This window comes from Cyprinus carpio, chromosome B3 (assembly GCF_018340385.1).
Source record: "Cyprinus carpio isolate SPL01 chromosome B3, ASM1834038v1, whole genome shotgun sequence".
In the NCBI taxonomy this organism is placed as follows: Eukaryota; Metazoa; Chordata; class Actinopteri; order Cypriniformes; family Cyprinidae; genus Cyprinus; species Cyprinus carpio.
This window is the reverse complement of record NC_056599.1, coordinates 22,060,985-22,084,285: the sequence shown is the minus strand read 5'-3', so window position 1 is coordinate 22,084,285 and position 23,301 is coordinate 22,060,985. Positions and strand designations below refer to the sequence as shown.

Genomic DNA, 23,301 nt, shown 5'->3' with positions numbered 1-23,301 from the left:
TGTCAGTGCGCGCCGCTGTGCACAGACCATACTAGAGAGAACGTCCCATACTCGGTAGTGCCTCGCTGTAACAAGGCGGCAGTACGCACGAGACTTCCAGACAGACTGCTTATGTGTGAGAGTGTGACAAGCGAGTCGGCAGAGGGGGGCGTGTGTGGATATGTTTATGTGTGTGAGCCTGTTAGTCCACTCTTAAAAATGGCGTCTTCTTGGCTAAATACCTGAAAATAGCGATTTGAATCCCGTGCGTTGGTAACATTTATGTGAGGCATTGAAGCATGACACTGGTCCCTTGCATAATTCTTAGTAACTTCGCGGATTTTAATGAACCTAACAAGACACTTTGTTTCTGACGAGGAGGTAGCCTACCGTCCCGCGAATATATGTATCCATGATGTAAATATTTGGGGCGCAACAGCTGCATAAAAAAGAAACCGCACGCTCGGTTGACTACTATTTATAGAGACCTAGTATCTCACCTTTTTGTGGCAATGCAGTACGCGAACAACTAAGGAAATAGGCTACAATCAAGCACGTGTCGTGGGTGTAACAAGCAGTGGCATCAGAATTAGACGTGCAGTGCATCAGCCGCGTTGCTGTTTCTGCTACGAAGGACAATAGGCATCGAGATATATAAGAGGGCAAAAGAGGGGAGGGGAGGAAGAAACCGGATTTTTTTGTGGTGGCGGTGGTTGGTGTAATACTTCACCCCCCTCCCCGCCTCCCCTCTGTATCCTCCATCTCCCCCTCCTCCTTCTCCTCCCTCCATTCCTCTCCCCCTCTGTGCTGGTCCTATTCTTGAGGACTTGCTTGTGAAACAGGAGAGATAAACAGACATAGAGCGCAGAGGAAAGGACACGGGGAGAGATAGTGTGTTAGAATTTAGGAAATACCTCCCTCCCCTTCCCCCTGTCTATCTCTCCATCTTCATCCCTTGTCTCTTCTTTAATGGATAGAAATTATCCTGGCACAGGATTCGGTGATCTGGGCGCTGGAACGGGATGGAGTTACGAGAGATCGGCGAAGGCAAGGTAAGGCGCCCGTGCAAGTACACTTCTCCCAATGCACTGGATGCACAAATATGCTTAGCTGGCTGTAACAATGCCCATGCCGACGGACGCAATGCAATGCATGTTCCCACTCTCGCTCTCAGTGCTCATTCACCACTCGCACGCGTTACATTGTCGCTGGCTCCACGTACAGCCATCAGTATTGTCATTTCTGAGGGAGGAGGGGGTGTCTTGAAAATGCAAGGAATGCGATTGAGAGTTAATGCGTGATACGGAAGGTAGACTGAGACAGAAAAGGGGGAGAGGGGCGAAAAGAGGGGGGATGGGATGATGTTGCTAGCTATAGCTTGCTAGCGTATTATCAAAAATGAAAAATCAAACCTTCTGCCTTGGAGGCGCACCGAACCGGACATTGCATGCCGTACTTAAATACACGCTAATTCGGCGTAGTGAGTAATGCGTGGCACAAAACGCACGTTGACAAAGCGTTATCTTGGAGGCAACCAATTAGAAGCAATCACATTTTTGGGGATGAAATGGTCGCTAGCTACTGTATGCTGCTCTTCTCTGTAGCTAACGCGTATTTGTCAGTTAAATCGACTAGGGTTTATTTCGGAAATCTACATTTTGTGTTAAATTAGAAAAAAGATGTTAGATTCACTTGAACGTTAAATAACTAAATTCAGAGGTTAAGTTCCTTGCAGTCAACATGTATTATTCATTTACACATGTCACAACACTGGCTGTATATTAAACGCTGTATGAACAACCTCTGCTACTAATTCATAATATTAAAAAAAACTTTGCGTAGCCTATCGTTATCATCTACCGGAGAAAGACCATATCTGTTGTTGAGGATACTGTCGTTTTACTAGTCTCTTGGCAACGTACCAAATAGTGTGTAGTGTTCCTCAGTGAAATTACAGCGTGACCGAGACGTGCACACTGTAAACATAAACGTAAGACGCACTGCAAACGTATTTGCAACCCACCAACAGAAAAGACGATAAATAAATACTGCATAAAGGTGTTTTTTTTTCTTCTAAATATCCACAGAGATTTGAAAAACTAATAAAATTGCCTGACAAAGCATAGTTTTACATTGACTAGCCATTAACTCTCTGCTGGACAATTAGGCTTGCTCAAAAGGGTTGATACTTTTAGAAAGTGTTGCATTGCAATATTTAAATAGCGGTAAAATATACTGTTGCTACCTGAAAACGGGACTGTTACGGCGTCGTGCTCTACGTTAGGAACGCGTTCCACTATTTTCGCGGCCTACTTACAGTTCAAAGGCGCACCGCTATGTACGTTATCAGTCGCCGTGACAACCAAATCAATCTTAGCAGCTTACAGAGCGCGCGTGCAATCATTCTTGGTGGCTTTAGCGTGTCTTGTTGCATGTATGGAGTCAGTCGTACACTTCATTTGGGTGCACACCTACAGCAGACTTTACCCTATTGTTATATGGGCACGGGAAGTGAAATGTTAACAAGTTTGACTTATTTATGATCATTTAGGTGTATTATGAAATATGGTGGATTCTATGCCACTATTCGTTGTCTTCGGAGACTTCTTTCGGTTTAAAAAAATTAATTCGTTGTAGGTTGTATTTAATATTTTTATTATTATTATTATTATTATTATTATTATTATTATTATTATTTACACAGATGCAAATAAGTTCTGGTGCCTGTTTGTTGTCTGTGTCATAATGTGTCAAGAAGTCTTATCATTTGTGCATTGCAACACATTTGGAGTGGCTCCTTTTTTCTTACATGACAGGACAACAATAGGGCTATTCTTCTGAGCAATCATCCCTAGATGTGTGGAAACCCCTGTGTGTATGTATGAGGAATTCCAACCACACTCCTAAAAAAGGATCACAAATGCTGTGTGTGGTCAGAGTTTTATATTCTGCGAGACTGCATCCCAGTATCTCTGGCTGACTCTTAGCAAGTCTGAAGAGGAATCGTTCTATTTTCTGTCGGAATCTTTAATATTGTGTTTCTGACTCGAGAGCATCTCTGTAGACTCATAGGCAGATTGATAGAATCCAGAATCTTAATGAGGAGTTCAGGCTTATGATGATGGACAAGCTTCAGTGCTGCTGCTGCTGCAGAGGCTGAAAAGCTCCCGCTGAATAAAATGAAATAAAACGCTTTTGTATTGAATCTTCTCTCTTGTAGTTTTCCGAAAATTGCTTCTGCTTTTGAATGAATATTAGATAGTGAGACTGCTGCTTTGGGTCATTGGAAGCATAGCTATTATGCAATGATGAAACACTGAGAAGTGGTAAATTAGCATAAAATAAAATAAAATGACACAAGGGTCTGTGTAGGACACCACACTTGGCAATATTGGATCTTGTTTCATGTGTTAATATTAAATGAGAATAAACATATAAAATTGTAGTACTGTTGCTAAGCGAGACTTCTGCGCACTGAATCTTGGTCGTGAAGACGACGAAGGCATACTTCATGATGGCAAGGTTCACCAGGCCCTGTGTCCTTCTTAGGGCAGCATACATCCAGCACACACATCTGCACGGCTCTAATGGAGATTAATGGCTGTGACTGAGTTCCCCATCGGGCTGTAAACATTTTGCACCTGTTGGGGGGGGGGTAGGCTATGTAATTAGGAGCCATCTTGTACAGTGAATTCAATCAAGCTTTCTAATTTAACCCAACCCTTTGTTTTTTCGATTTCCTTCCATTGTTTGTTAGTTTATTTTTCACGTTTCACCTTTTCCCTAATAGTCTTTTTCCCTCCATTGTCAAATTATGCTTAATCAGCTCAAGAACAGGCACAATGGCAGGAGGTGAGAGGTTTAACAGGATGAATTGATTGACTGAAGGTGTAAGACAGCATGATGAAAAAAAGTGAGAAAGGAGAGGAAGTAATTACTGGATGTAAAATAGTTGTAGTAGTGTGAACGAAATGTATAAAAATAAAACTATATATATATAAATATATGCATGGTTTTAAATACATTAAATTGAATTGAGTCCCTCTGTTTTTATTGTAATATCAATTAGATATTATAATATTAAAACAAAGAAAATTTATTTGTAGGTCACTAATTAAAAAAGCAAAAATCAATAAGCAAATCTTTTGCTCAGTCCTGCTGTTGTTAAATTCAGTATGAAAGAGAAACCATCTTCTCTTCCCTATCGTGACATTCATATCCATGTGAAATGGCTTATCGAATGAGAAAAAATGTTGGACGGGACTTGTTTCTGTAATTGGTAATTGATTGGATAGTTGATCGTTGTTGTTTTGCTAATTGCTGCGATCTCATATGAGTGACAGGTTGCTGGAGGGAGGAATTATTGTCCAGCCCTCATGCCAGTGCACACGTGATCAGAGAAGAGATGCTGTTGTGAGGGGGAGGGGAAGGAAAAGTTCATGTTTATGATTAAAAATTATGAGTGCATATGAATTTAAAGATGTGCATGGGTAAATCATTTCTAATAAACACTGCAATATTCCATAGAAATATAATAAGCAAATACGACATTCTGCATTTCACTTCTGACTTGTTTTGCTGATGATATAATTTGTAATAAAAGAATATTTAAGAAAAAGCAAAAAAGTTGTCTCATACTTTTGAACCCCACTGTTTGTACAATATCCTTTATTTTACCTTATTCTTGTGAAGTTCATCATCTATTCCCTGATCGTCTCTGCTCTGCCTCTTTGGGATTAAGAGCCAATTACTGTCTAACTCTTATCAAACCTCACATTACCAGGAGTGAAACTGCTTTCTTTGGTTGCACAGAATAATTATTTCATGTACATGGATCTCACATTTGAAGAGAGAATACTGATGCTATGATGCATTACTTATTTATGATGATAAGACATTCAGATGCAGGAGAAACATCTGCTTGTCGGGATTCATCATATGTATTTTATTTATTTTTTATTTAAAATGATCATTCACATCCATTTCATAACTTGATGGTCCTTTTTGTTAATGCTATGTGTCACTTTTCCATGGTAGCCTAATACTATGACCTTAACAGTTTTTAAAGCAGTGACTCAGCTTATCTACAATGCTTGCCTTGTTCTGCATAACCTGAAATGATCCCACAGAAGAGTCGGTATCAAACAGAAACAGTATTAAAACATCATAAGGGTAATTTTGTCATGGCACTGTATATTATGTATTATGCCAGAGGTACAATCAGTGAAGCAGTTGGCAGCCGGGATGTGCGCTCTCACTCATGCATTTAAATGTTTAACCCAGTTCATTAGAGCCTTTATCCAGTTAATTACGTGAGTCTTGTGCCTCCAAGATGAGGGTGTTTTTAAAAGAGATGGACATGCTCCCAGATGGAACCCCCTCAGGATGGACATCAGTTGTCTTTGTCACATTTATTAGGGTCTTTTGAGAGACACGTATTCCGGTGACTATATTGAGCCCGGGAGTCTATTTAATGGAGATTGACAATATAAATCTAGTCTTGCGTCCTGTCGGGACTGAATTGGGAAGTATGTAATGACGCTGTGCATATAGATTGTACAGATTTATTTATGTAATTCTTCGAATACTACAGTACACTCGAAGATGTAGGTTTGAATAAGGTCTTTCTATAATAGGTTTTAAAATAGATTTTCTGGTCCACTCCACTGCTTCTGTTGAATGACACCCACCCCCTCACCACGCGCTCACTCAGTATGTGGTGTCTGTGGCTTCCCACTCTGGTCTCAGAGTGAGAGGGATCTAGACTAACTGAGCTGTACTCACACTAAGAGCCTGTTGAGGATGGAGGGGAGGGGGTTACCAAGGCAATTCAGTCAGTGGAGGGGTTTTATCAATGAGCGCTCTGTGTCTTACATCAGCAACATCCTAACTGCCATTGTCAACTGAACTGGCCACTCTCTATGAAAGCGAACAACAGAGACAGTCTGCAAAGACTGCAAAAGACAGTTGATTGGCTGGCAACAGCCAGAGTGGCCAATCAGAATGCTGAGCTACACTCGGTATCATTGCACATCTTGAAGCGTAGCGCTGGTAAATGTGTGACGAGGTAAAAAAAAAAAAAATAAAATAAGAAAGATTTATAATTGTTTTGTCATTCATAAGTTGCATATCGATGAGTCAGCATATTTGCCTAATTTATAGAGAGAGGAGGCAATATTGAGAATGCTGATAATATATTTGTTGGTGTGATGATTGTTGTACATAGTGTGTCAAAATCAGATCCTGCTGGCTTTTTGGAAGGAGGATGTGGAAGTGAGTAGGCTGATTAAAGAGCTAATCTTTGTGTGTGGCTATGGTGCAAGGGATAATGCCAAGCTGGGTCAACTGATACTCTATACAGGGATTTAGTATGAGTATAGAGCCCAACAGACTTTTTCACTGTCTGAACAGAGGGATGAACAATGAAATCCATCCCAATGTCACATGGCTGATGTTTGATACAATACAGGGAGTTATTGTTCAATTTAGTCCTTCAAAATTCCTTTTAAAGGAAGAAAACAAGTGGTTGATGTTTGAGCAAGTAAAAAGAAACACACACACAAAACAGTTATAATTGTATTGTACAGTAATTTGGCTGATTAGAAAATTAAATAATTAGTGATTATTTAATTAGATAATTAGTGGAATTTAATACTTGCACCCTTTATTTTTAAATTGATCAAAGATACATTACAAAACACCTATTAAATTAGCAACAAACAGTGAACCAAATCAATGGTATAATCAAAATTCATTCCCAACATAAATAGATTTTATTCAGTTTGATTGCCTTATTAAAAATTCACACACACACACACACACACACACACACACACACACACACACACATATATATATATATATATATATATATATATATATATATATATACACACACACATTATATATATAGATATTTGTGTGTGTGTGTGTGTGTGTGTGTTGCATTGTGTAATGTTTTTTCTGTAAAAAAAAAAAAAAATGTAAATGTTTAAGCAGTATTTGACCATTTACTTCGTAAACATTCTCTTATGTATGTATTGAGTGCTGATGCCCAAATTTTACATTATGCATAAGAATGTAAACAATTACTTTGTTATTGTGTCTGTTTCTGTAACATTCCCTCTGTCATTTGAATCCTCTGTTTTTCAGTTTGGTTTATGGGAGCTCCAGATCCTCCCATCCAGACTCAGAACTCCTCCACCGTCAACCTTATGCCACACCACACCCTCTGCAAGGATATGCAACAAATCATCATCCAGGCACCTCTGGACAAGGCGGAGCATGGGGCACAGGAAGGAGCTTAGGTACGGTCAACAAAATTAAGTAGTTAATTACTGGGAAACCTCTGTTGTTTCATCCAGCTTTTTTGAGTATAATGGTGACAGCGCATAAAAACATATTTCTTCAGAAATTGCTTTGATTTATCACTGCACTGTTAGACTTTATTTTAATAATCATCTTTCACAGGGCTCTCAGGCTTGTTTGATACTGGACTACATCATGCCAGTCCCTCAGGACCAGATGCTTCAGTTATGAACTTGATCTCTGCTTTGGAATCCCGAGGTGCTCAGCCACCCCCCTCTGCCTCTTCCCTTCTTTCCCAATTTCGCACCCCCTCTTGGCAAACTGGTTAGTGTTGTGAGTTATTGAATAGAGAATTATCTAATTATAAACACAGAAATATATCATGAAATAAATATATAGAATCACCTTACTAACTGCTGAATCATTTTCTTTTCTCTTGCTTTCTCTCTCTGTTGCTGTAGCAATGCACACTCCAGCCCCTGCAGAGCTATTCATTTCTGGTGCACTACCTGGCTCTGGCTCATTTCCCTCTTCCTCTGCTCTGTCGGCATATCAGCACCCTGCATCCTTCTCAGGGCGCTCTTTCCCTGGAGTGACCCCATCATTATCTCTGCAGGACACGCCTACCTTCAGTCCTACTTCCAACGGTCTTTTGTCACCACATGATCCTTTGCTACACATTAAAACACCCTCCCAGTCAAGTCTTGGCTTTGACCGTCTTCTGTCTTCACAGAGTGGGACTGCTTCATATAGAGGGCCACAAGAGCCCACTAGTGCTCCTCCACCACAAGCACCTGCATCCTCCTCAACACGCCATTTACCACCTCAGTTTAACCTGCTTTCCTCACAACTGCAGGATCAGTCCTCTCAACTCTACAATTCCTCAGTTTTTTCTTCTGCAGCCCCTCAACCACCACAGTCCCAGGAAAGAGCCATCCCCAGGCAAGACAGTGTGATCAAGCACTACCAGAGACCTTCTCCTGGACAGTCTCAACTATCCTCTTCCACCCCTCATCCCCTACAACACTATCTTAGTTGTGGTGCATCAGGATACCAGCAGATATCCCATCATCGGCATGGTTCCTCTATAAACTGTAGCCCACTGGGTGAGCAGAGCCCATCATCTGACCCCAAACCCTCTCCACGATCAGAGCAGGTATATCGTCCTATTATCCAGCCCCTGTACACCTCGTCTTCAGTCTCCTCCTCAGCTGGCTCGGGTGGTGGTATTGGGAAAACAGGAAAGAGTTCCAGTTCAAGTAGTGGCTACTCTTCCTCTGGCTCTTCCTCATCTCGAACCCCTCACACTCCTCCTTCAGCTTCTTCCACCTCCTCTTCTTCCTCCTCTGCCTCTAATCCTAATGTCTCATCCAGTACCTCTTCTGCACCCTCAAGGCAGCAACCACCACCCCAGTCAGCACCACAACCCCCGCCACCTCCACCACCAACAGTATCATCCTCTGCTACGCAGCAGCAGCCACCCAAACCTTGCCTGTCTACATATGGCTCTCCAGTTGCTCCTGTCAAGCCAACTGCTGGCCTTCCTGGTCAGACCCCACCACAGCAACAGTCGTATTCACCAAGCCAGCCACCCACCTCTCACTTGCCCCAGCCATATGGAGGATTCAGTTCTCCACAGGCTCAGGATCTTGGGTCCAGCCTTGGGGGGTCAGGAAAAGCTTATGGAAATCTTGGAGCTACGGGGCGTTCATTTTCAGCTGAGGTGGTCTATGGTTCTGATTCAGGATATGGATCTTTGCCACCATCTCTCGGAGGGGCAGGGAGTCCCTCAATGGGCTATGGTGGTACAGGACATTCACCTGCACTTATGGTGTCTGGAGGTGGTACCGGTACAACAAGCAGTACCACTGGATCTGGAGCAGGTAGTTCAGGAAGTGTGGGGGGTGGTTCAGGTGGTGGTAGTGCTAGTGTAGCAAGTGGTGGAGGATCATACCACCTCCCGGATTCCAGCCCTTCACTGTCAAGTAATTCTGGAATAATTCGCCCAGGTCTGCACTCTCCTGCCCCAACTCGCCCTGCACAATCACCTGGAGGAAATGGGGGCAACAAGTACCTATCCTCAGTTCTTTCCCCAGCATTCCTGGCTTCTCCACAAGGATACTCAGACACAAGGGTGCCACCCCAGCAAACACAGTCTTATCACACAACACCGCCAAAATCTAAGTCTGATTCTGATATGCTTGGGGTAGAAAGATCTCAAGAAGAGGACGAAGAAGATGAGGATGACTTTTTGATTCAGCACTTATTGCACTCACAGAGTCCAGCACCCAATCCCTCCCAGCATCATTCTCAACAAGCTCAGCAAGTAGCCTCACAACAACCGCAGTCCCAGTCCATTTCCCAGAGTAGAGATGGAGGGAAGTCTCTCTCTGCATATGAACTGAACAAGGCATCTGAAGAACGTTATCATCTACAGAGTGTCATTCGAACCAATAATACCACCAACAATGTGGCTTCAGTTGCTGCTGGCTCTTGTGGTCCAGGCACAGGTTTAGAGAACCAGTTGGAGATGTCTCTGAAAAAGCAGCAGCAGACTAAGTCTGATAGAGTGCTTGCTGGAGCTGGTGCAATTGGAGGACGAGGCGCAGTTGATTCTTTGTCTCATACTCATTCCCATGGTCAACATGACTCCCTAGGTTCAGTGGTTCACTATGGCAGAGGAGACCCTTACACTCATCAAACACATCAACATCACCCTCCTCACCCATCACACTCGCAACACTCTCAGCATTCACAGCACTCTCACCCCCATTCAATGTCCCACTCACATATAGATCTTAAGAAAGCTCAGGATCCTTCAGAATTACCCTACCTACGAAAGACTCCAGACTTGCAGCAGCGACAGACCCAGCCCTCCCTTGGACTAATGGATTCTCCACCCGATCCATCTCAGCAAACCTCCCAGGCTCACCTTCTCCAGTCTGTCCTTTCGCATACCACTCGAAACAAGATGGACAACCAACAGACCTCCTCACAGCAACAACAACACCCAATGAGTCAACAAGCCATGATTGGACCAAATGGGGGATTAGGTACTGGTGGCTCTGGAGGAGTAGACACTCAGCCACAGGCCTCTCAACTTCAACTCCAGCTCCAGTCCCAAACTATGGAGGTCCACTTTGGGCATGAGGCTCAGCGAAACCAAAGCCAGTCAAGTCAGAATTCTGTTTCACCACTAGACATGCTAGAGAGATCTCTCTCCAGGACAAACAGTCGGGAAGGGCCAGGGCCCACTGATAGAGTTGGTGCAGGAGATGGGAGCACTGCTGATCATCACAGACAACAGCAACAACATAGGATGTCCTCACACCATCAGTCCCACCACTCTCAACAACAAGCAGCAGAGCTTCATGATTTCTTGTCCGAGTCCGATTTGAGCATGTCAACCCCCTCTCATTTGCATCATATGGCCTCACACCATCCACCCCTTCATTCCCACCATCAGCCACAGGCACACTCTCACCATCAACATCCTCACCAGCACCCTCACCACATGCAACCAGCTTCTGGACCTCCACAGCCCCAGTCCCAGCCCAGGGAACAAGAGCCACAGCTCACACAGCCACAGCTGGATCAGCTCAAAGAGCATCAATATGACACTGGTAGCCCTGTGGGAAAAACAGCTCAGAACCAGGGTCAGAGCCAAGAGCAGCAACAGAGGTTCATGCCACTGACATCCATTTGTTTCCCAGATTCTCTTCTCCAAGATGAGGATCGTTCCTTTTTTCCAGGGATGGAGGATATGTTTTGCTCTGAGGACTACAAGACAAGTTGTGCTGGAGGAGGTGGAAGTGCAGGACAAGGGGGTCAGGATGGTGTGCCAGAGGCACGTGGAACAGTACAAGATGGAATGGATGCAGTTAAAGCTACAGGTGGTGGAGGAGGAGGTACATATGACATGATAGGCCATCATGGTGATCAGGGGTATGGGCAGTATTGTCACAGTTTGTCTGAATCTGGCAATGGTACTATGCACTTAGATCTGGACCCCTTGAAATCCCATGAACTCCCATCCACTGTAAACACAGAACAACTAGGCTTAATTCAGTCTCAGGGCCCAGGCCTTGGGATGGGCAGCACGGGACACGTAGTGGACGGAACTGGAAACAAAATGATGGGCTCTGCAGGTGTAGGTAGTGGTCCTGGCACAGCAGGGCTCACCTCACCAATCTTTTGTTCCTCTAGACCTAAAAAACTTTTGAAAACAAGCTCATTTCACCTCCTTAAACAGCGGAAAGACCCTAATGCCCAATCACAGGCTAAGAAGAACTATGCTCAAGAATATGAATTTGAGGATGACGAGGATAAAGCAGATGTTCCAGCTGACATCCGTTTAAACAGCAGACGTCTGCCAGACTTGCTTCCTGATCTCGTTTCCAGTTGCAGGAAGTCTGGAAGTGGTTCAGGAGTTGGCAGTTTAAGCCCTTTAATGGGTGATTTAGATTTCTGCAACCCCTCAGGGTACCCATCCCTTGGACCTCCTCCACAGCTGCTCCCACATGATGGCCCAAAGAAAAGGGGGAGGAAACCCACCAAACCTAAACGTGAAGGTCCACCAAGACCCAGGGGTAGGCCACGTATTCGGCCTCTCCCCGAGCCTCCTTATTGCAGGAACATGATGGGACCTGGTGGAGAGACTAGAAGGGGCCGTGGGCGAGGAAGAGGGCGTGGAAGGAAGGATGATCAAATGCTAGAAATGCACAGAGACATGAACAAGGGGCAGAACTACCAACAACAAGCACCTCACCTCCATCATCAACCACAGTTACAACAGCACATGCACCACCATCTACAGCAACACCCACCACAACATATGCACCAACAGCAGCACCTACATGTACAACAACTTCATCAACACCATCAACAGCAACACCATCAACAACTTGCACAGCATCAGCCTCAGCAACAGTACCAGGAACCCATCAAACCAATAAAAGTAAGTTAAGGGTTATGATTTGCACCAATGGGAAGAATTATGTTTGTGGGAATGATGGATCAATGAAACTGTAACAAATGTAAAAACATGTGTTGATTCAAAACATAAGTAATTAATTAATTGTTTTCCTACCAGATTAAGCTTCCTATTCCTTCCATGCCCTCATCTGACTCCCTACTGAGGACAGACTCCCTGTCCAGTACAGATCCTGTTTTGTCTGATGGTTCGGTAGGATCTGCACCATCTCTTGGTTTGAGCCCAGGACCCACTACAAGTGTAGACATGAACAGAAATGATATGAGCTGTGGTCAGGAAAGAATGAAGCAGAAACCCCAAGAGGTGAGTTTCAGCTTTCAAAAAAGTTTAGTGAATGTTGAAATTTTACAGAAAATATTTAAATAACTCCAGATGTTCTAAGTAAAATGTAGAGCAAATGGCAATCTTGTGGTTTTGCATTTTAGAATATTATTTGTTGCAATATCTGTACCCTTTCATAATCCTTAGAAAGATAGGTTGGTGTCTTTAAAAAAACTTGCATAAAGATCCACCATAAAATCAGTTCTGACAATCTCACTTTTTGCAACCTATGTGTCCAAAAACATAACAAACAATGTGCTTGTTCATATAGGATCTTTTTGATGTCCTCAGATGACCTGCAGATTTAGAGCAAAGTTTAGAGGAGGTCAGATATTTTGTGGAAGACCTGCCAGGCCTTGTTGGCAGCTGTGATAGATTAATTTAACCAAAGCAAAATGCTTTGCCAAATTCGTTCTTTTTAGTTAAAACTGTTCTTTTCTTTTCTTGAAAAGAGTTTTTAGGAGGCCTTTAAAATTGATTTATCAAGCATATTTATAGTCATTTTTGTTATCTGTGCATTGCAATGTTCCACAATATTATTCAGCAGTAGAGGGGATTGGTGGGAAGCAGCATGTGAAATCCGTTATGATTTATGCAAATGCAAAAGGATTGTCACTTACTGAGCAGCGACCAAGCTCACTATGAGTAGATGATCAGCAACCCGAGTAGGATCTTTCCAAATACAGAAAAATCTAGATGATGACGAAATGGTTTGATGTAATTTGAAAACTATACATGTCAAAGTCACAAATGTTTTGTCCTGAATGGGGAAAGTAAACATCTGCTGTAACATTATGAAACGTTGTCAGACCAAAACCATGTTTTAAAGCATGAAGATTCAGTAACTCAACCAACATTTTACAGCGTAAATCAAATGATGCCCTCCTCCATATGTTTAAATTGCACTTATGAAATGTCCTCTGTTGCCTCAGCAACAGGTAGCCTCAGGAAAGAAGGGTGGAAGAGCCAGTCTAGGGTGTTATGTGTAGATATGTGCGATTTCTTTATGTATGTATGTGCAATGTTTATGATTTTTGTATCTGTAGATGTCCTGGGATGGAGACATGGATGACCAAATAACCCCAGAGGCCTGGTCTACCATGCAGAAGCTTTCCGGCTCAGTAAGCCTTCAATTCTTATGCTATATCCATTTTCCAGGTGTAATTCTGATAGAAAACAATAACCCACTCATATTTTGACCAAAAGACCCATTACTAAATTATACATAAAATGCATTTGGATTTCTTTCACACTCAATTATTCTACAGAGGAAGCATTGTTCTCAGTGTATGCACTTTGCCACTAGAGGGAGCAAACTACATAGACTAAGATGATTGGCAGGCCACCCTGATGACTGAGTTCTTAAAAAATGCAATAAAAGAAAGGGAGAGCGCTGTTGCTAGGGTGGCTGTTGCTAAGGTTACTGATTCATAGTAACCGTCATGAACCACCCTGCTGTTCAGTAAGGTGTTTTACCTCCTTCTTGAGTCACCTAACGTAAGAGAGTGGGACCACAAAGATGATATAATATAAAGATGTTAATCAAAAAAGTACATTTTATTACAATTTGTCATTGATTTATAAGCTGTTTTCTGGTTGCTCTTTCTTTTTCTTTCCCTTTTTTTTTACTATACTTGCCTTGTGCATAAACATTTCAATGCTGATTGACTTTTATTGCTTGTATTTTGCCATCTTTCATTGCTCTGCACCTCTTGCTCGCAGATGGAGGAGAAATCTTCAGAGCTGAAGTCGGGTTTTATAACTTCCTTTCTGGATTTCTTGAAAACGGGGAAGAAGCAGCCGGGCACTGAAGCTCCACCTGTGGATGGGTGCACTACCACAGATTCCTCTTCAGTAAAGGGAGGCATCCGCCCATTATCCCCACAACCACCTCCTCCTCCACCTCCCCCCTTTGGAGAGAACGAGGGTGATGGAAGCCTGGGTCTCAGTAACTGTCCCTCCCCCTGTAAAAGACTTGACGAGGAGCTCAAGAGGAACCTGGAGACCCTGCCGTCGTTCTCCTCAGACGAGGAAGACTCGGTCAGTAAGAACCAGGACCTGCAGAAGAGCATCTCATCTGCCATTTCTGCCCTCTATGACACGGCCCACAGTCTCGCTGCCATTCCACCTCCTCCTACACCATCACCGCCCACTCCGCAAATGGTGTCTCTTAACACACCCCCTCCACTCCCACAACCTGAGTCTGTCTCGTTCACTGAACCTGAGAATGAGATAAACACGTCACAGGAGCTGGATTCGATCTCACGGCCCAACCTGCAGGAGGAGGCACATGTTCCAGGCAAGGGTGAGGAACGGGAAGAACCTGTGCAGGAGGTACATGAAGACATACAGCAGAAAGAAGACAGGCAGACTGAATGTGAGGAGGAAGGAGAGGAGTTGGAAGACAAAAGTGAGGAAAAGGAAGCTGATCAGATAAGGACAGAGGAGAGCAAACCGGAAGAAGAAGAAGAACCTGAGTATGAAATGCTGGGTGCTCCCAAGGTTGATGGTGAGTATATTAACATATCTACAGTCAGATATTGCAATCAATGAAATATTAATTTACTTTCTTTCCTCAACTGTATCCCCTGTTTTAGGATCTCCATCAGAGCTTTCCCCTGCACCCCCGTCTCCTCCATCTCTTTCTCCTTCTCCCCCAACCTCCTCCTCCCCGTCCCCTTTGCCTCCTCCTCCTCTGTCTCTCCCCTCCCCTCTCCCATCTCAAGAAGAGGAGGAGAATCTACAACAGCAGCAGCAGCAGCAACAACAACAGCCACCACTGCATAATTCCCTGCCTCCCAGCCCTTCTCCACCTGCTCTCCCCTCTCCCTCCCCACTTCCGCCCACGTTGCCCCCCTCTGCTACACCCCCACCGTCCCCCTCCCCGCCTCCTCCCGAAGAGCTGCCCCAGCCCTCCCCGGCCTCACCCCCCACCCCCGAAGATGCCCTGACGCCGCCTCAGATCACTTCACTGCACCTGGCTAAGAAACAGTCCAATGCGGCCATCGCCGGAGAGAGTGAGGATGATGAGAGTGAGAGTGGGGGAGGGGATCTTCAGAGAGAGGGATGAATTTGTGGTGCGCACTGAAGATATTGGTACTCTTAAGGTAAAAATCCCCATTTTTTTTTTTTTAGTAGTAGTATATTATCTGTAGAATTAATATGTAGATTTTTGCAGGGATAGTACTCACCTTCATGTCATTTTAGTCCTCTATGACTCAATTTCTTCTGTGGAACATACAAGAAGATAATTTGAAGAATGCTGGTAACCAAACAGTTTCGATTCCCTTTGATTTCTATATTATGTTCAAAAATTCTAATGGAAGTTAATGGAAACCAAAACTCTTTGGTTACCAACATTCTTTAAAATTGTCTTATTTTGCGTTACGCATAAGAAAAAATGTCATACATGGAGCCACATGAAGGTGAGTAATGGATGACAGAATTATAATTTTTGGATGGACTATCCTTTTAATAACTGAAGTCGCAATTAAACAGAAATAGTGACAGATATTTTCCTCCGTAGTGCAATGTACATACAAGTGAAACAGATTGTCAGAAAAGAAAAGAATTATGGTGGGGACTTGATTCTGTCTATGTCAGGGGTCTACAACCCTGCTTCTGGAGAGCTACTGTCCAGCAGAGTTCAGTTCCAACCTCAATCAAATACATCTGAATCTGCTAATCAAAGTGTTCAGAGTTACTTGAAACTTATAGACAGGTGTGTTGAAACATGGTTGGAGCTGAGGTCTGCAGAATGGTAGCTCTCCAGAAGCAGGGTTGGAGATCAGTGGTCTGTTGCTTGTTTGAATCTTGAGATGCAGGTGTTACAGTGAAAAATTAATGCTTAGAGTTGATTATGGAAGCGCAGGGGTTAAGCAGAATAAATGATTGGAAAAACTGTGGAAGGTCCAGTTATGTCAAAAAATGAAGCTTGTGCATAGATGAATCGTTCACAATAAGATCTACAGCATACATTTACAAAATAGATGAATAATGAATTTTTATTTAATGCCAATTTAACTAGATGCTCAATTCTCATGGCTTTTCTCAGCTGGCGCTGCAGACCGGACGAGAGCCGCCTCCAATCTGGAGGGTCCAGAAAGCTCTGCTGCAGAAGTTTGCTCCTGAAATCAAAGATGGACAGCGGCAGTTTTGTGCTACCAGTAATGTGAGTGTGTTTTTGTATTTGATAAGAATTAATAGCATGCATTGGATGGCTTGCTTGAAAATGTAACACTAAACCACCTCCTTACACTCATGCTCTCTGTCCTCTGTCACTCTTTGGCAGTATTTGGGCTACTTTGGAGATGCAAAAATGCGTTATCAGCGTTTATATGTCAAATTCTTGGAGAATGTAAATAAAAAGGATTATGTCCGAGTGTGCTCGCGGAAACCCTGGCATCGGCCCAGTCTCACACTGAGGTAATTTCACCTTAAATGCACTTCTGGAGCTACTGTGGTCCTGTGCTATATTGCTGTTAATACAGTAGTTACTCTCAATCAAAGAGTTCTGTGATCATTTACTCACCCTCATGCTTCTAAAACCTAAATGCTGTTGCTTTTTCAGTGGACCGCAGAATTTTTGAAGAATCTTCAAACAGCTTGTTTCATAAAACAGTTCACAGTGGCCTATGTGTGTCAAAAAAAAGAAAGAAAACAAAACACTAAAAAAAGCACCAGAAATGTAGTCCATCTGACTAAATATTCAAAGTCATCTGCATTCATACAATAGGTTTGTGTGAGAAAGCAACACAATTTAAGTGTTTATTCATTAATAATCTTTCAACTGCTGCAGCTCTGTAATAAAATACTGATGTTATGATAAGTGATCTTTAGATATGTGAAAGCTAAGGACATTTGATGTCCAACCTGTGGCTTAGGCTTAAAGCATAACAGAATTTGTTTTCCATAGGAAAAAAAAAAACCAGTATAACAGTAAATAATGACAGAATTGTAATTTCAGCTAATATGAATGTCTTTCCTTTCTATCAGACGCCAGTCACTTCCTAAACCACAACCTGTACGTAGCTTGACTCCACCTCGCATGGAACGAGAGGATAGAGAGAAAGAGAGAGAGAGACAACGGGAACAAAGGGAAAAAGGGAAGAAAGAAAGAAAAGAGAAAGAGAGAGAAAGAGAAAAGGAAAGGGAGCGAGAACGAAGAGAGGGAACAGATCGAGAAAATCTAGGAGAGAAAAGGAGAAAGAGAAGAGAGGAGAGAATTGGAAAAGGAGAGAGAAACTTGAAAAGCAAAGAAAGAGAGGGAGGAAAAAAAAAAGAAAGGGAAAGAAAGAAGGAACGGGAAAAAAAAAAAAAAACAAAGAGAGAAAGAAAGGGAAAAGGAAAAGAAAAGAAAAGGAGGAAGGACAAGAGGAGAGGCAAAAGAGGAAAAGGAGGGAGAAAGAGAGGAAAGGAAAGAAAGGGAAAAACAACGAGAGAAGGAGAGGGAGAAAGAGCGAGAGAAAGAAAAGAAGCTCCAAGAGCGACAAACTCAAGAGAAACTGGAGAGGAGAACGGCCGTTGTGGAGCGGGGGAGGGTCAAAGAGGAGAAGAGAGTGGGAGAGAAGAGGGTTGACAGGACGAGGAGCAGACCTGTAAAAGTAAAGGCAGAACCTCCACCTAAAAAGAGGAAGAAGTGGTTAAAGAAATGCCTCTTCTTCTGATTCAGACTCCTCCCCTGACCCACCCAGTGAGGATGAAGGTGTGTATGGCTTGCTTATGTGTGTGCAGTATACTGTCTGTGTGGTTTTGAAATATTATGCAAAACTAGCAGCAGCTTCATTTAGTGTAACTTCAGTTTGGGGTAGCAAGATTTTTTAATGTTTTTGAAAGAAGTTTCTTATCCATTTATTTGATCAATAATACAGTAAAAACATTAATAATATGCATTGTTGCATATTATGCAAGATTAGTGGTGCTCACAAAAAGACATTTCTTGATATTTTTTATGGAAACCATGGAAATTTTTTTCAGGATTTTTGATATAAACACAAGGTAAAAAAAGTAACTGTCACAACACTGCCACATTTGACAATGTATTACATCCTCGCTGAACAAAATAATTCTGTTCTTTCCAAAAAATTTAAGTAAAATCTTACTGACCACAAACTTTTAAATAGTGGTACCATTTGAAGTCCCATTTTAAAAAACATGATTTGTAAATATGGTAATCTTTCAGTACCACTATATATATATATATATATATATATATATATATATATATATATATATATATATATATTAGTACCATTCATTATTTTACAGTAGTTCCAACACAGTATTTCTATATATGGTTTGTCATGGCACTCAAAACCAGCATACTTTCATTATTTTACATTTTTTTTTTAAATATAGTAAAAATTTTATTGCTACAACCTGTCTATAAACCATGTATGTGTTTGTGATGATTGAATTTGGTTTTTTTTGATTTTGTTTTTTTTTTTTTGTGGAGCTAAGTTGTTTGTTGTTTGTGTGAGTACTGTATTTTCTGGTGTTTGCCAAGTGTTTTACATCTGTTCTATCCTCAGTATCAACACGGAGTGGGATGAACAGTCGGGCCATGAGAGAGATGTTCCGCAGTTATGTAGAGATGCTGGTCAGCACTGCTCTGGACCCGGACATGATCCAAGCTCTTGAGGACACCAACGGTAAGTGCCACATCATTAGGTTCAATACAAAGTGCATGTGCAAGAAGAGGATAAGGGAGAGAAGGATGGAGAGAATAATGAAAGGAGTTTAATAAAAGTAAAGGAGGCAGAGAGAGAGGACAATGAAGTGAGGCTGGAAAAATAATGAGAAGCAAAAGATGCTTAGAAAAGAGGAGTGGAAAGTCACAGTGACTAATGAAGGCTGTTAATTCAAGTTCCATTAAATTAAGTTTTTAGGCCACTGATGTCATCTTTCCAAGCCTAAAAGCAAAGATATCTGAAAAACGAACATATTGTAGCAGTTATTAAACCTGTGCCTATACATAAATCATCTAACACTATTTTAAACAGCAGTTTGCTAATTCTTTTGTTGGTAAATCTTACTGTTCAAAAGTTACCATTTTTTAGATAAATTAATACTTTTGTTCAGCAAAAGTGCAGCTAATTGATCAAAAGTGACTGTCATATAGCAACAAATTCATAAGTGCATTTTTTTTAAACTTACTTTACATTCGTAAAATAATTCAAAAAAGAGAAAAGTAGTGTTTTTTTGAAGAAAATATTTTTTGTTGTTTTCAGTGCTTTTCTTTCAAAATCGAAACAAAACAAAACAAAAAAACTTTTTTTAAAAACCCACCCCCAAACCTTTGAACGTAAATAAAATATTTATAGTTCAATCATGACAACTCTCTGAAGATTTTAGCTTGGTGATGGATCTGACATTGTTAATTTATTTGGTCTTGGTGGAATAGATCTGCTATGCTGTTGCTCAATTTGTTGTGTTGTTGGTTATTTTTGTTGTTGTAGATTATTGCTGCTGCTCCAAGTACAGGAACTTGCTACTGCCAATGCATACGGCAATATGGTGCAGTGAGTATTTAAGACATGCTGCTGCACAAAATAGCATATAAAATAACCCATAGCAGATCTATACAGGTGGAGCTGGGGAAGGTGGAGGGCTTCAGAGAAACTCTGAAAGCGGGCTGCAGGAATCTCAAGTGAATGCTAGCCAGCCATATATAAATTCAAGGCAGTAAGCTCATTGGCTGCATATGCAGCATGAACCAATCAGCTTGTGCCAAGTCGTTTAACTCTTTGAATATCATCAGTTACATTAACAACCCGTCAGCCTGCGCCATCTAGAGTTTCATGACTGAACTATATATTTAAGTTATTTATCACATTGCAGGACCATTTAAAATGAACTAGTGAAAAATGTAAGATGCATATATTCTATAATCATTTAAAAGTGAATCTTAAGTAATCGTGTTTTTTTATTTAATTACTCAATACCAATGCATTACCACTGGCTCCTCCCCTTTTTGTCCTCAGATGAGCTCTATCTCCCAACCATGAGAAAGATTGACAGTATCCTCAACGAACAGAAACGAAGGCGGTTAAGAAGGATCAACATGAGTGTCCAGCATCAGGTGACACTGGCTTTCAGTGATAAACAAATGCATTCCTCTTGAGTACTCTAGACATCTTGATTTGTGTTTTCTGAGGAACATGTCCGGCAGTCTCTCACTCTCCTTCCGTTCCCATTCTGTAGGAGGCACTGCACATGTTCCCTCAAATGACAGCAGACCCCCTAGACTCTGGAGCGGTTAAAGTGCACCTGGGTGGAGAGAGTTATAACCGCAAAACCCTCAACAGAGTCAAAAGGAGCCTTCCCAAACAGCAGGCATGTTGCATACACAATTGTTTCTCACATAATTAAGCCATTCAGTAATAACATATTTGGGCACTTTAGCCATACCTACAAATATTAATGTTGTTGAATTATAGGGGTATAACGATGCATCGATCAAATCACTAACTATATGATATATCAATTCAATACATAAAAATCTCTCTATATTTTTTATAAATGAATAAGATACACTAGATGACTTGTTTGACTGTAAAACTACGGTTGCATTTTTGAGTTAATAAAAATTTAACTGGTTGTGTAAAATAATATCGGTATATCAATCATAGGCCCCTAAATCTAATCAAATTGTAATTGTATCACAGCATGTTTTGAGGTATCTGCAAATATTGTATTGCTGGGTAAGAGAATTGAGTTCAGATTGTATCATGACGAAACTTTAAATTTACCTCTATTTACCTTTATTGCATTATATGACAAAATAAAAAAACAACAGGCATTTGTTTTAAAGAAAGACAGTATAATTAAATTTGGTTTTTTTTTAAAATCATGGGTTGTGATGAATTAAACCTGTGATTTGATTAAGTATCATTGCAAAAATGACTAAAAAGCACCATTTGTTTGCAGATGACAGTTGATTTGATGTTTTTTTAAATAATGCAATGAAGATATTTTGAAAAATGAGAAGAGATTTTGAAGAATGTTTTAAATATTTTTGTCCCTATAATAAAAGTCAGTTGCATCCAGAACAACATCGGACCCCTTTGACTTTCATTTTTTATTCTTCAGAATATGTTCTTTTGTTTTTCAAACATGAAAGAAAGTCATACAGGTTATTTGGTGAACTCCCTCTTTAAGTGTCCAAAAGCTTTTTGTGGTCATTGAATTCCAATAATACATCTGTCTTGAAATCTCTGAGCTCTCTTTCTTCACTTGTAAGCCCATCTCTCTCTGCTTGCCAGGACCTGAAGCTGTCAACAGAGACTTGTCGAATATACAGTCTCTATCACTCTCTCCATCACTACAAATATCACACATTTCTGCACTGTAAAAAAGAGGTATGAGGAAATATAAGCTCATTTGAGAAATGCAACACTGTATCCGTGTATTAGCATGTAAAAACCCTCGCCTGTCTTTCTCTCTCCTCAGACAGACAGCATAGAACAGGCAGCTGAGGAGGATCCGGGTCAGGAGGAGGTGGTTCAGCAGTGCATGGCCAACCAGGGCTGGCTAGAGACTCTGTTCAATTCCTTCATTGAACTGCTGACGCTCAGCACCAAGGCTTAAGATTCAGCTGTCGATGTTCCAAGCACGTCCTGTTTGGAGAAGGGAGAAACTCCTCTCTCGCAAACAAAAAACCGGTGCACCTCCAGGTTGCAGGAAAATTAGATTTTCCTTTGCAGAATGTGTAAGAGCCACTGGCGGTTTAAGCTGTTGCATTTTAACATAAAAATGTTTTTGTAAAGCTTTCATTCCTCTCTCTTTCATTTTGTGTCAGCTCCCTGCGACGGGAGCCACAGGGAGATGGTATGAAAACAAAAAAACAAAAGAGCGAGAATGTGTAAAGACAGTTGTCTGCACAGAGACGAATAAAGATAGTGCCAAAGGGAACAGGGTTGAAAACCTCACTGGTCAGCAGTGTTTTGGCAGAGGTGAGCTTTGAATGCCATGTTCCATGCACACTCTTACATATAAATATGTATTATGAACAATTATGATTTGTATTATTTATACATGGACATTTATACATGGTTACCTCCCAAAGCTGGGGCGGTTTGCAATTATTATTTTGAATAATAATGCTCATGTTTTATGAGGGTGTACATGAAATGGGTCACCCGTAACCCCCTATTCTTCCTGTCCCCTAAGCTGAAGGACATGGCGGACAGGATGCGGACAAAAGAGCGGGGTCAAAGCAGTATGTAGTTCCTTTTTTTGTCAAAAAATAGAGCAAAAGAAAAACGTATTTAAAATAAAAATAACAAAAAAAAAACATTTCTGTTTGTTCTTTAAAAGAAAATGCGGAAAAAGAGGTGTATTTGTTCGTTTTCTCAAAGAAAACACAACAGTGCAGAGGGATGTAATAGTTTTAAAGTGTGCAAAATGTCTGTGTTTACGTTTTTTTTTTTTTAATCTGTTGGTTGTTTACTATGATAATTATTATTGTTATTATTATTATTATTTTGGAGGTTTGCTTATTTCTCTCTTCTGTAAATATTGTACAGTTGCTTCAGTCTCTCTCTCTCTACCTGTCCCTCATCTGTACATGAATCCTCCTGTATTTGACAAACGCAAATAAAAGAAAAGAAAAATGAGTTTATGAAAATGATGCATTTTCACACAAGACTGCCTTGGAATTTTTTTTCTCTCTCTCTCATTTTATTTGTCCTAGACATATT

At 41.4% G+C, this 23,301-nt stretch overlaps 1 pseudogene; it reads left to right on the top strand.

Annotated features, from left to right (window-relative positions):
- Nucleotides 1–73: 73 nt before the first annotated feature.
- LOC109113707 lies at nucleotides 74–23,241 on the top strand (annotated as a pseudogene).
- Nucleotides 23,242–23,301: the final 60 nt, after the last annotated feature.